We start from the raw sequence: 13,722 nt of genomic DNA, 5'->3' as shown, positions 1-13,722 counted from the left end.
ATATATGTTCAGAGTGTGAATAAATGACAGAGACATAATCATTCACAAATAGATTTATAAATTTTGTGCCATTGAGAATAGGTCTTAAGTCATCAAGACAATAGTCTACTCTATCAATTTTAATGTGTGTACTATTTTGAAAAGTTAACTGTGTGCGGCACCTGGTGGCTCAGTTGGTTAAGCATCCAACTTTTGATTTCAGCTCAGATTGTGATCTCAGGGGTATGGGATAGAGCCTCATATTGGGCTCTGTGCTCATGGAGTCTGCATGTCCCTCTCCCTCTGCTCCTCCCCCTGTGCTTTCTACTTCCAAAATAAATAAATAAAATCTTAAAATAAATAAATAAAAGTTTATGTGTGTGCATAAAGTATAAAAGGTAGATCAGTTTTCTGTGGATATCTTCTTGTTTTCATCACTGTTCTCAGGTTTGAAAACTGTCATGAACATAATTTTACAGCAGTCTCTATCTTGATTGGATCTCTGGTAGATAAATTCTAGGTCAGAGATCCTAGGTTAAAATCTGGTTTTTTACATTTACTGAATGTGTGACAAAATAGTCTCAAAAGAGGAAGAGAGGTAGTTGGGTGGCTCAGTTGGTTAAGCATCTAACTTGGGCTCAGGTCATGATCTCAGGGTCCTGAGATCAAGCTCCGCATCAAGCTTCGTGCTCAGTGGGGAGCCTGCTTCTCCCTCTCCCTCTGCCTGCTGCTCTCCTTGCTGTGCTCTCTGTGTGTATCAAATAAATACATAAAAATCTTTTTTTTTTTTTTTTACAAAAGAGGACGAATATGTTTGATCTCCTAGACTATTTGTGTGTGTGTGTGTGTGTGTGTGTGTGTGTGTGTGTGTGTGTGTGTTGATCTATGGAAACTTCTAGAATCTAGTAATTAGTAGTGCTCAGAAAGTATTGTTGTTGCCTTTCTCACTTTAACCTGTAAAACCTATAATTGTAATAAAACCCATTCATTTCATGTTCTGGGATAAATCTTTCCTTGGAATTCTACCTCTTTTTGTCATTTAAAAGTGTATTCCTTTATGTATAGGCTAATTCCTTGTTAGAAATGTAGACTCAGTGCCCATCCTAACTCCTGAATCGGAGCCTGCATTTTAACAAGAACTCCAAATCACTGTTCTGAAATTCTAATTCACATTAGAATATGAAGGTGCATTTCTAACCCACACAACATTCCAGGTAACAAATATACACAACTTATGTAGTATGATATGAATTCAGTCCTTAAACATGGATATATCCTGTTGACACCTTCAGTTTACAATTTATATTGGAGAAACACACAGTATTGATAGTGGTTCTAAGGATCAGATGCCATCTTGTTGCCTCAAAGGTAAAGAATATATGAGTATATCACATCAAGAGTCACAGGCTCTACTGACTGAGCCAGCCAGGCACCCATCTCTTGCAGGTTTTTATTTATTTATTTATTTATTTATTTATTTTATTAATTTTTTTAAATTTTTTTTTAAATTTTTATTTAGTTATGATAGTCACAGAGAGAGAAAGAGAGAGAGGCAGAGACACAGGCAGAGGGAGAAGCAGGCTCCATGCACTGGGAGCCCGATGTGGGATTCGATCCCGGGTCTTCAGGATCGCGCCCTGGGCCAAAGGCAGGCGCCAAACCGCTGCGCCACCCAGGGATCCCTCTTGCAGGTTTTTAAAATACACTTACTGGACACTTTTGCTCCCAATTTTTGTTTTACTATTTGCATACTTACTGTCAGTTTGAATTTTTATTTAGGTCATGCGTAGGTAACTATAGGATATCAGGAAAACTATTGGTATTCTCTTTTTCCTTTATGAGCATTGTCATGATGTTTATTTTGAATTCTTTGTCAGGTGATGACTAGTTATATATACATTTATGGTCAGTTTTGGAGTTTTATCTTGTTCCTTCAACTGGAACATGTTTTTCTGTTTGTATGCTTTTAGGGTGTTGCACTGTGTTTTCAGAATTTATTTTTTTAAGATTTATTTATTTTATTAAAAATATTTTGTACGTATTTCTGTATTTATTTTAAAACCCATTGATTTACTTGAGAGAGAGGGAACATGGGGAGAAGGATAAAGGCAAGGGAGAAAGCAGACTCCCTGCTGAGCACAGAGCCTGATGTGGGGCTTGATCTCACACACCTCAGATTATGACTTGAGCCGAAATCAGAATCCAACACTTAACAAACTGAGCCACCCAAAGAGAGGGGGAGAGGGAGAGAGAGAGAGAGAGAGAGAGAGAGAAGCAGGGATAGTGGCAGGGGTAGGGGCAAAGAGAGAGGGAGAGAATCTCAAGCAGACTCCTCACTGAGCATGGAGCCTGACGTGGGGCTGAGTCCCATGAGCCCCAGATCATGACCAGAGTGAAACCAGGAGTGGGTTGCCCAACCAACTGAGCCACCCATATTTGGGGATATAAAAACCAGCCCCAGGTCCCAGGCTTTCTGAATTTGCTTTGTATAGAAGAAGACAAAGTCAGTTGTGCTAGTAAATTCTGAATCCTATTCAACATATTCTGAGGGCATATAAATTCTGAGATTTTATAATTTCCCAGTTAAGGAAATGTTTGTTGGTTCTTATATAGAATACGATACATTTCTCTCCCTGATGTTTGATTTTAGCCCTGCAGTCTCTCTGGTGTTTGCAGAAATACTTAGCTTCTTTTCCAAGAAGTCACCAACATGAAAATAATCGTTTAAACCATTTCAAAAATAGAACTGGATTAATTATTCAAATATTTCTGATTACTGGAGATTTACAAATGGAGATAAAATATCTTCTTTTTATCTTGGGGATCTTGGGGATCCCTCAGTGGCTCAGTGGTTTAGTGCCTCCCTTCAGCCCAGGGTGTGATCCTGGAGTCCCAGGATCAATTCCAATGTCAGGCTACCTGCTTGTAGCCTGCTTCTCCCTCTGCCTGTGTCTCTGCCTCTCTCTCTCATTCTCTGTCTCTCAGGAAAAAATAAATAAATAATTTAAAAAGATTTCATTTATTTATTCATAACAAAGACAGAGGCAGAGACATAGGGAGGGAAGGAGCAGGCTCCATGCAGGAAGCCTGATGTGGAACTTGATCATGGGAGTCTAGGATCATGCCCTGGGTGGAAGGCAGGTGCTCCACCGCTGAGCCACCCAGGCGTCCCTGAAGAGAAAATTTCTAATTATCAATTTGAGAAGTCCTGTTTTGAGGGTTTATTAATTATCATTTCACCCACAAATAATTCCTCTTTGTTCCAAAGTCTCTAACTTTGATATTTATGGTAAGGTCTTGATCCACCCATCCCTATTCAGTAGTATCACATACTAGGTAATTTGGAGCCAGTGATCATGCATTGTGAACTTAGGAAGATCTTTAGTGACGACTCTAACTTCAACAATTACCAAGGTATTTTTCATGGGGATGGCATTTAGCAATGCAATGAATCTGGGGAAAATATTAACCATGGGTCAAATCCTAATAAATACCAGAGAATTCAGTTTCTACAGAACCAGTATAAAATAAATAAATGTGGGGAAGTCTTCTATCAAAGCTCAAACTTTACTAAATATCATTGATTCTCTCCCAGAGAGAAGACTTACAAATGTAGCAAATGTGGCAAAGTTTTTAAACAGTCTTCATAACTCACTCAACAAAAAGTTTTTATACTGTGAAGAAACTTTACATATATAAGGAATGTGGCAAGGCCCTTAACCTGTATTCAAATATTTTGACATCCAAAAGAGTATAGTGGAGAAAACCTTATAGATGAAAGAAATGTGCAAAGTCTCTATCCGGGGTTTAGCCTAACTGACAACTGAGAACTCCTACTGGGGAGAAACCTCAAAAAGGTAAATAATACGGCAAAACCTTTAATAAGCACTCAAACCTACCTTGGCATCAGAGAATACAAACTGGGAAGTAAACTTACAATGTAAGGAGTTTCTTGAAGCCTTTAATTATTGCTCAGACTTTCCTTGATATCACAGTATAAATACCTGGGGAGAAACCCCACAAATGCAGAGAATATAAGCAAAGCCTTTAAACAGAACTACAACCTAAGCAAACACTTGAACACTTGTACATTCATACTGGGAGAAATCCTAAAAATGTAAAAAACTGTGGCAAAATGTTTGACTGGATTTCAAGTCTCCCTCGATGGAGGACAATACATGCAGGGGAGAAGCCCTACAAATGTAGAGAATATAGCCAAATCATTAACTAGAGCCACCACCTACTATAAATTAGAGAATACAGCCTGGAGACACCTGGAACAAACGTAAAGAATCTGGTAACGTCTTCACCCTGAAATTGACACTTCCTCAACATCAGAGAGTGCTTACTACATAGAAACCCTAGAAATGAAGAGGGAAAGATCTTTATTTTCAATATATATTTTGGGGGCAGCACGGGTGGCTCAGCAGTGTAGCGCCCCCTTCAGCCCAGGGCCTGATCCTGGAGACCCGGGATCGAGTCCCACATTGGGCTCCCTTTATGAAGCCTGCTTCTCCCTCTGCCTGTGTTTCTGCCTCTGTGTGTGTGTCTGTGTGTCTCTCTCATGAATAAATAAAAATCTTTAAATAATATATATACATATTAGAAAAAAACAGGTTTATACACCATTAAAACATTAAAGATGTCATAAGATGATAAACTATGATATGAAAAAAAAAATCCCAGTAAGTATCAAATTCAGAACAGAATGTACTAAGCCTATAGCACTTTTAAGAGATTAATCTGGTCCAGATTTTCACTGCAAACTTGCAGGTTTCTACATCTTTTATGTCATCTTTTCTTTTCCTGTACTGCAATAGAACCAGGGCAAGTATAGGTTTTTCTCAGTCATAGGAGTGTAGCTACCTGTTGGTAATACTTTATTTTTTGTTTTTAAAAAATTATATATTTAATCCTTAGACACACATGGACAGAGAGAGAGAAAGAGAGAGGCAGAGACACAGGCAGAGGGAGAAGCAGGCTCCATGCAGGGAGCCTGATGTGGAATTGGATCCCTTTGATTTCTTTGATCCCAGGACTCCAGGATCCTACCCTGGGCCAAAGGCAGCCACTAATGGCCAAGCCACCCAGGGATCCCCTGGTCATAATTTTCAAGTGGAACCTGACATACCTTGGGAGATTTTGAAATATTTTCTCTATGGTTTGGGATAGAGACTTCTTTTCTAGTTTCTCTTTTTGTTTGAAAGATTTTATTTATTTATTCACTAGAGACACACATACACAGAGGCAGAGACACAGGCAGAGGGAGAAGCAGGCTCCATGCAGGGAACCTGAAGTGGGACTCAATCCCAGGTCTCCAGGATCACACCACAGGCCGAAGCCGGTGCTAAATCACTGAGCCACCCGGGCTGCCCTTCATTTCTGTGTTTAACATTACATCCTGTGCTTCATGACCCTTTCATCTGCATTCCTATTTTCCATTCCTGGAGATTCAGTAGTTGCTCAACTTACAAAACATAAATATCTATACATTATGACCTGATTAAAAAACAATGCAGCTAATTTAATATCCTTCTGACCTCCTATACTTAGGATATTTATTAGATATTTTTAGGAAATTTGTGTTGAGAACTCCTAATGTATACTCTTTCAGCAAGTTCCAAATATAAGAGGCATAGAATTATGTGTAGTCTCCAGATTTCCAGAATCTGTACATCCTGTATACCTGAAATTTTGTACCATTTGACCAACATCCCCTATTTTGTCCTCAGTCATCTCCTGACCATCACAATTGTATTCTATCCTTTAAAAAACAGATTTTATTTATTCATGAGAGACAGAGAGGCAGAGACATAGGCAGAAGCAGGCTCCTTGGAAGGAGCCCAATCTGGGACTTGATCCTGGACCCCAGAATCACATCCTGAGCAAAGGCAGACACTCAACTGCTGAGCCACATGGGCATCCCAATTGTACTCTATTCTTATGAGTTCAACGCAGATTCCAGGTATTATTGAGATAATACAGTATTTGCCATTTTGTGTGGCTTATTGTTATTGCCTAACATCCTCAAGGCTCACCTACTTTGTCCCAAATGTAAGCTTGTCGTTTTTTTAAAGGCTGAATTTTGGATACAGATATCTATAGATAGATAGATATAGATATTATAGACGTTATATAGTACGTATGACATGTAATGGATTCTGATATATTTCTATATCGTAAACAATATTATATTATAGTAGATAGAGAGCGATATAGCTATATCACATTCTCTTGAACCACTCCTCCTGGAAAGCAGAGAAACTACAGGGAGATGACACTTCCTATTTGCTAGAATAACTAAGTTTCAGGAAAATACAAGGTAACCCCAATGTGGAACAATTAAAATGAATATATATTGCTAACGAGAGTGGACTATAGGTAAACCGGCATATACTTACAGAGTCATTTTTCTATTCTGTTAAGAAAATACAAACACAACAGTGAGAGCTCTCTGAACTAATCTTTTTTTTTTCTCTGAACTAATCTACGCTTTCTCTAGTTTCCATTTATCCTTATTTCACACCTATAATCTACAAACTGTTTTTTCTTAATAGGGAAACAGAAGATGAGGCACATAGGTGGGGCCCAGTATCTACATCTTCATCCTTGTTATAGGACACCTAGGGGAGCCCTGGTGGCGGAGCGGTTAGGGCAGCCCTGGTGGCACAGCGGTTTGGCGCCGCCTGCAGCCTGCGGTGTGATCCTGGAGACCCGGGATCAAGTCCCACATCGGGCTCCCAGCATGGAGCCTGCTTCTCCCTCTCCCTGTGTCTCTGCCTCTCTCTCTGTGTGTGTCAATGAATAAACAAATAAATCATTAAGAAGAAAAAAAAAAAAAAAGACACATACTGCCCAGCTTGGATGGTGTAACGGGGACAAAATCGCATCGTATATGTGAAGTTGCCAACATGGTGCACTCTAACTTCCTTGTGAACACCGTAACTTCCTTGTGAACAAAATTCATGCTCAATCAACATGGCAGTAACCTATACACGTTGTTTTCCACACAGAGACTTGCTCAGACATCAGCACATTGACTAGACTCCCTTCTGTGAACTCCAAAATGCAAAGAAAGAATGTGGTTCCTCAGGGTGGTGATTGGCGTTCTTTATTGGGAATCCACAACAGAGGAAACTCAGGACAGAGAAAAGTAAATAGTAGACTCTTTGATGGGAACTCACCAGGAGTTGTTGGGGTTGACATAAGACGGTGGGGGTAGGGTGCTCAGGTGCACAGGCACCCTGTGCCTGCATTCTCTAGTGTAGAGCCACTAAACATGGGTCTATTTGGTTAAATTAAAGGTATGGACTATTAGTGGATATCCCAGGAATGGAAGGTGGCGTGCTCCCATCCACTTCTACTGATGTGAAAATGCCAGTTTCATGCAGCATTGGTTAAGGAATGCAATGTCACTGACAATGAGTGTGATAGGACAATATTTATGTAAACCAATCATTACGTATTTATGTTGAACCCAGTACAAAATATTTTAGTGTCTATGTGTTTTATACTCTGAAATTGCAGAACGGAAGCCCTCCCCCAACCTCACAACCTGTATGTCTGAATGTCAAACTATTACTAACTGGGAGTAATTCATGGGCATTTTTAAACTTTATTTAGATATTTCTCATTATACAATTGATGATATGCCTACGTATGTTTGCTATCGCTATCTTAACCAATTGCAAGTATTAAGGAGGTCCTAAAAACAGAATTCTGTTTTTAAAGTCTGAATTTCATTGAGCTTAACTGGGCTTTCTGTTTAGGGCGCTAGAAGCTTAAAATCAAGGTTTCCACATGATCTCCTCCATGGTCACAACTTGTGCGTGGTATCTTCAAGGGAGACAGAGGATGTTGAGTCTCCCTGTTTACTCAAAATTTTATCCGTGGTCCTTTACTGCCAATTCAACTGAAGGAACTACTAGGCATTTTATATAAGTAAGGTTATTGCCTCATGGCTGGAATTACAAACTTGACAGTTTTGAACCAAGTACAAATAAGACAATTAATGAGTAGGAGAATGAATAGTGACCTCCAAATGTACCCCTACAATTTCTACCACCCCCAGCTCCAACCCTCCCTGCCTTCCTCTTTATCCCCCATTGTGACCTTAAGGTCTTCACCTCTGTGACCTTTACATTTCCGTGAAAACTCTCTCTGCAAAGGACTCTCCTAGTCTTCATTGCTCTTCTAAGTCCATGAAGTGTGTTTCAGACCTCTATACCAATAAACCCTTCTTGCCTGATTCTAGAGCTCTCTTCCTTCCATTGTCCCAAACCTCCATGTATTCTTTCCTCCTCCTCCAATTCCATTTGTCTCTTCCCCACCCAATTCCAATGATTTTAGCCCATTTATCATGTCTCTAATGTCCATATCAATATCTGACCCATCATTTAACAGTCCTTAGTTTCCTCATGACCCTACACTCATTACCCACAACCCTACACTCCCTGACTTTTCTCATGGACCCTTTGGCCTACTGATGCCCACTCTTCTCCCAGCTCTGATGATCCCCCTCCACCCACATACACTCTGTTCCCCAGGTATCATCTGTTCTCCCCCTCCTTCATCTCTCGTTGCAACACTGAACACTCCCAGGACTGCATTAACAAGTAACTATCCCCCTTCCACCCATATGTTCTTTGATCCATCACAGGCAATAAAGTTTGCATATGTCTTTTACCCAACCTTGCCTTTGAACTCCCTTTGCCCATTAATTTGTCATCTACTATCCTCTTCTTTCTCATGATTTCCTTTACCCTCTCATTCCCTTAACACACATAGGCCTCATACCCTAAAGTCCCTGCATACCCACCAAACCTTAAAATCTGTAGTGCACTTTAACCCCTCAGTGACATTTAACAACCTACTGCTTTTAGCCATGTTCCAAGTTACAGAACGTGTCTCAATGATGTTCAAGTCCTAATCCTCAGTGCCTGTAACTGTAACCTATTTTGGGCAATAGGATCTTTGCAGATGTAATTAAGTTGATATGTCATACTGGATTCAGGTAAACCCCAATTCAATTACTCTTGTCCTATTGAGAAGAGGGAAGTTTGTTTATTATTATTTTTAAAAAGTTTCATTTATGTATTCATGAGACACACACACACATACACAGAGAGAGAGAGAGAGAGAGAGACCGAGACAGAGACACAGGCAGAGAGAAGCAGGCTCCCTGTAGGGAGCCTGATGTGGGACTCAATCCTGGGACTCCAGGATCACTCCCTGGGCTGAAGGCAGGGGCTCAACCACTCAGCCACCCAGGCATCCCAAGTGGAAGTTGACACATACGGTGCTGTGTGAAGGGACAGTGACGTGTCTACTAAGCCAAAGAAGATCAAGGATAGCTATAGTCCCCCAAAGTTAGAAAGCAAGACTCAATTCTTGAGACATAAGGTGACCCTGCCAACAGCTTGGCTTCAGATGTCTAAGTGCCTCCAGAAGTGTGACACAATAATTTTTTGGGTTCTTTAGCATCCAGTTGTAATAATTTGTTACAGCAGCCCTAAGAAACTAACATGGGTCCTATCTTCTCTTCCCCTGTGGCTGTGTTACCCCAAGCTCCCAGATTCTCTGCATTTCATTTATCCCTGTGCGCTCATTCTTACCGCGCCCCCCTCCCCATATCACTACTTGTCTTCATGCCATGTACCTCAACCTAAAGTGGCACTGCTCATTACTCTTTCAGTGGCATATATTGTGAATATGGTCCTTGATGACATTATGAAGCAACATTGTTAAACATCCTACCATAATTCTTATTTTCTATCTTCTGTACTAGTGCATGCTTGAAAATGCTGTATATTCTCATACATGTAGTCACATATTCTAACTTAAAAGATTTTGTGTAACTCTTTTTTGAAGCTATTTGCATTTTTCCATTTAGCTTATATTAAAGTTTTACCCCAAAAGACCATACCATTTACTAGAGAGTCCATTCTAGAGAACATAATAATTACCTGTATATTTCACACTTGATATTAGCCAAAAAGCAAAGAAGCGATTACCTATATATTTCAGGGGTGCTTTTTCCTACTCATCTATGACTGTCTTCAGATTCTCAAGCTTCACCATCCGCACTGCTTTGGATCTCTAGCCTACTGGCCTTCTTTGCAGACTCCTTTGAGACTTGCCAGCTCTCAAATCATATTAGCCAATTCATTACAGGAAATTTATCTGGCTCTCTATCTACGTAGAGACATATAGATAGATACATATCTATTTCTATATGTAGTAAGCCTATATCTTATCTCTGGTTCTATACAAATATAGATTAAAAATATGCACAGATGTGTGCATATCCATTCCATTGATTCCATGGAGAATCCTACCATAGATTGTAGTGTCCATACATTTTTTCCACTCAAAATCAACCTCCTGGGATCCCTGGGTGGCACAGCGGTTTAGCGCCTGCCTTTGGCCCAGGGCACGATCCTGGAGACCTGGATCGAATCCCATGTCGGGCTCCCGGTGAATGGAGCCTGCTTCTCCCTCTGCCTATGTCTCTGCCTCTCTCTCTCTCTCTCTCTCTCTGTGTGACTATCATAAAAAAAAAAAAAAAAAAAAAAAAACCAAAAAAACAAAAAAACAAAATCAACCTGCTGAACTTAATTGATGTTAATTACTATGTTTTATCTTCGTTTATTTATTTTTTAAAATATTTTCTTTATTTATTCATGAGAGACACACAGAGAGATGGAGAGACACAAGCAGGGGGAAAAGCAGGCTCCTCAAGGGGAGTCAGGCGTGAACTTTGTCCTGGGACTGCAGATCACAAGGTAGCCGAAGGCAGACACTCAACCACTCAACCACCCAGGTGTCCCACTATATGTTATGTCTAATTTGACAGAACTTCCTTCTGATGCACTTCTTTGAAAAATTGTTTTTCTGTATTATCACAAAAATTAAAAGAGAAGTCAAATGCCAAATTCCAGGTGAAATCTTCTGTGTGCGTGTATGCACATATGTGTGTGTTTAATTAATACCTGAATGTATGCAGTTTTTCATATTTGCCATTAATACGAGATCTTTTGTAAGAATTTCGTACTTGAGGTTCCTTTTAAACAGCTATATTTGGTATAACTTACATGCCACAGGGGATCCCTGAGTGACTCAAGGTTTAGCGCCTGCGTTTGACCCAGGGCACGATCCTGGAGTCCCGGGAGCGACTCCCACGTCGGGCTCCCGGCATGGAGCCTGCTTCTTCCTCCTCCTGTGTCTCTGCCTCTCTCTCTCTCTCTCTCTCTGTCTATCAAAAATAAATAAATAAATCTTTAAAGATAAAAACCAAAAAAACTTACATGCCACATAATTTATCAACCTAATGTGTACACTTGATAGCTTTTTAACCAAGTCACATGTAGGTATAAGCAAACCATTGTCAATCCTAGAACATCTCATTACCTCATAAGAAACGTCATACTCTTTAGCTGTCACCACTCTCATATTCATTTCCTCATATCTAATTAGTAATCTGCTTACTTTTTCCAATTTTCTTCACTGACTATTGACATGACATTATATAAGTTTAAAAGTGTACAATTTAACTATTATATATTGTTAATTATAGCCAACATATATTAAATATATACACCAGATTATCTACTCATCTGACAAGAGACACGAGTTATTTCCAGGTCCTGGCTATTAGGAGTAATGCTATTGCATGGTCTCTATTTTTCACATGTTTATAGTTTTCTAGTTTTGTACTTGTACCTGACTTCCTTTCATGGCACTATCGTAGGAAAAGATGCCTGATACGATTTCAATCAAATTTATTAAGACTTGTTTTGTGGCCCAATATAAAATCTATATTGGAGAATGTTCCTTGTGCATGTGAGAAAAATGTGTTTTTTGCTGTTGGTGGAACGTTGTAAGTCAATCTGCTAATATCATTGAAGTCTGGTACTTCCTTATTGATTATTTTGTCCCATATTGAAGGTGCACAATTGAAGTACCCTGCTATTGTACTGCTGTCTCTTTTTCTGTTCTTGTCTGTTCATTGTTGCTTATATATTTGGGTACTTTTATGTTGAGTACATAAGTATTCTAAAGATTACATCCTTTTGTCGAAATAACTCCTTCATTTTATTTTATTCAGGGAAAGTAGGGTATATTGATTTGAAAAACTGTGAAAGATTACTACATATCAAATAAAATTCGTTTTTAAAAGTAGGTGACTCCTATGTATCCAAACTTTGACCAGATTGACACCACAATGTACACACAAAACTATTATGTAGTTCAAGGAGCAAAAAAGCAATAATCAGAAGTAAATGTCCTCTTAATACAGACACTAAATAAATACACAAACCTACAGCTTTAATACAAACTCATAGGTACATGTGCTTAGCCAGCTTTTGCCAACAATAAATGAGTAAATGTTTTATATTCAATAAATGCACATATAGTGTATAAAACCTTTAGTCACATGTAATGTAGTTAGTCTAAAAATCAAAGCATAATGTAAGGTTTCCTTAAGTGAAGACATACATTTCAGAAAGATTCCAAGTTGAACTAAAGCCACAATCAGAAGCACTGTAAAGGTGACCCATACAAAGCCTGTCATTTGCATTGTATATAAAGAATAGCTGCCCAGGAATAATATCAGGAATCTTACAAAGGGGTATTATGATAACCTACCTGAAAGGACAAGTAAGTTATTTGGAGACTTTAAATAGCACAGAACAATGTAAATTAAATTACATGTGAAAAAACCTGCAATGTATAATAGCCAGAGATTAGAAAACTGACTACTGTAGGGAAAAGATTGATTAGCTCATACTAGTTGGTTTCAATGAATCATTGGCTACTTCTTTCAGTAATTACCAAGATTATCATTGCAACAATATTTTTCCACACACATCAAAATCTGGAAGCAGTAACTCCTTCTCCAATTGTCATTTAGTGTTCTCTTTTTCCCAACCTTGAAGCACAGGAGTAGGTTTTTGAATATTGACTAGCACTTAGGGGACACAGGAGATATAGATGTTCATAAACATTACATAAGCTATAATTGATGTACCTGGAAAAACACCACCAAAATTCATGGGAAAGTACATTGTTTTTCATAGGGGCATTACATGAGTTATAAACACACTGTTTGAGTCCTACCAAAACTAGAATAGGGGAAATCTTTTTTCCCAAATGCACCATAATTAAAAACACTGCACAGGTTATCCCTGGGTGGTGCTGTGGTTTAGCGCCTGGCTTTGGCCCAGGGCGCGATCCTGGAGACCCGGGATTGAATCCCACGTCGGGCTCCGTGCATGGAGCCTGCTTCTCCCTCTGCCTCTGTCTCTGCCTCTCTCTCTCTCTGTGACTATCATAAATAAATAAAATTTTTAAAAAATTAAAAAAAAAACACTGCGCAATGTAACCCCTTTATTTTATAATGACCCGTGCAGTGTCTTACTAGTCTTTGACTTAAAGTCTACTTTGATCGATGTAAGCATACCCATCCTCATTTCATCTGGTTATTATTTGCATGGTATATCTTTTTTCACACTTGCACTTTCTGTGTTCTTAAGGCTGAAGGAAAATATACTTGGGTCTTCTATTTCTTTCCATTCAGGTATAACTTTTATTTATTTATTTATTTTTTTTTTAATTTTTATTTATTTATGATAGTCACAGAGAGAGAGAGATGCAGAGACACAGGCAGAGGGAGAAGCAGGCTCCATGCACCGGGAGCCTGATGTGGGACTCGATCCGGGGTCTCCAGGATCGCGCCCTGGG

At 39.2% G+C, this 13,722-nt stretch overlaps 1 protein-coding gene across 1 annotated transcript in view; it reads right to left on the bottom strand.

Annotated features, from left to right (window-relative positions):
• Positions 1-13,553, bottom strand: part of LOC144310305 (uncharacterized) — an 84,310-nt gene extending 70,757 nt beyond the window's left edge. The window contains 1 exon segment of the mRNA XM_077891107.1: positions 11,073-13,553. The gene's annotated coding sequence lies outside the window, so the exon portion shown is untranslated.
• Positions 13,554-13,722: the final 169 nt, after the last annotated feature.

Source organism: Canis aureus, chromosome 1 (genome assembly GCF_053574225.1).
Source record: "Canis aureus isolate CA01 chromosome 1, VMU_Caureus_v.1.0, whole genome shotgun sequence".
NCBI classification, from domain to species: domain Eukaryota; kingdom Metazoa; phylum Chordata; class Mammalia; order Carnivora; family Canidae; genus Canis; species Canis aureus.
This window is presented reverse-complemented; position numbering and strand designations above follow the sequence as displayed.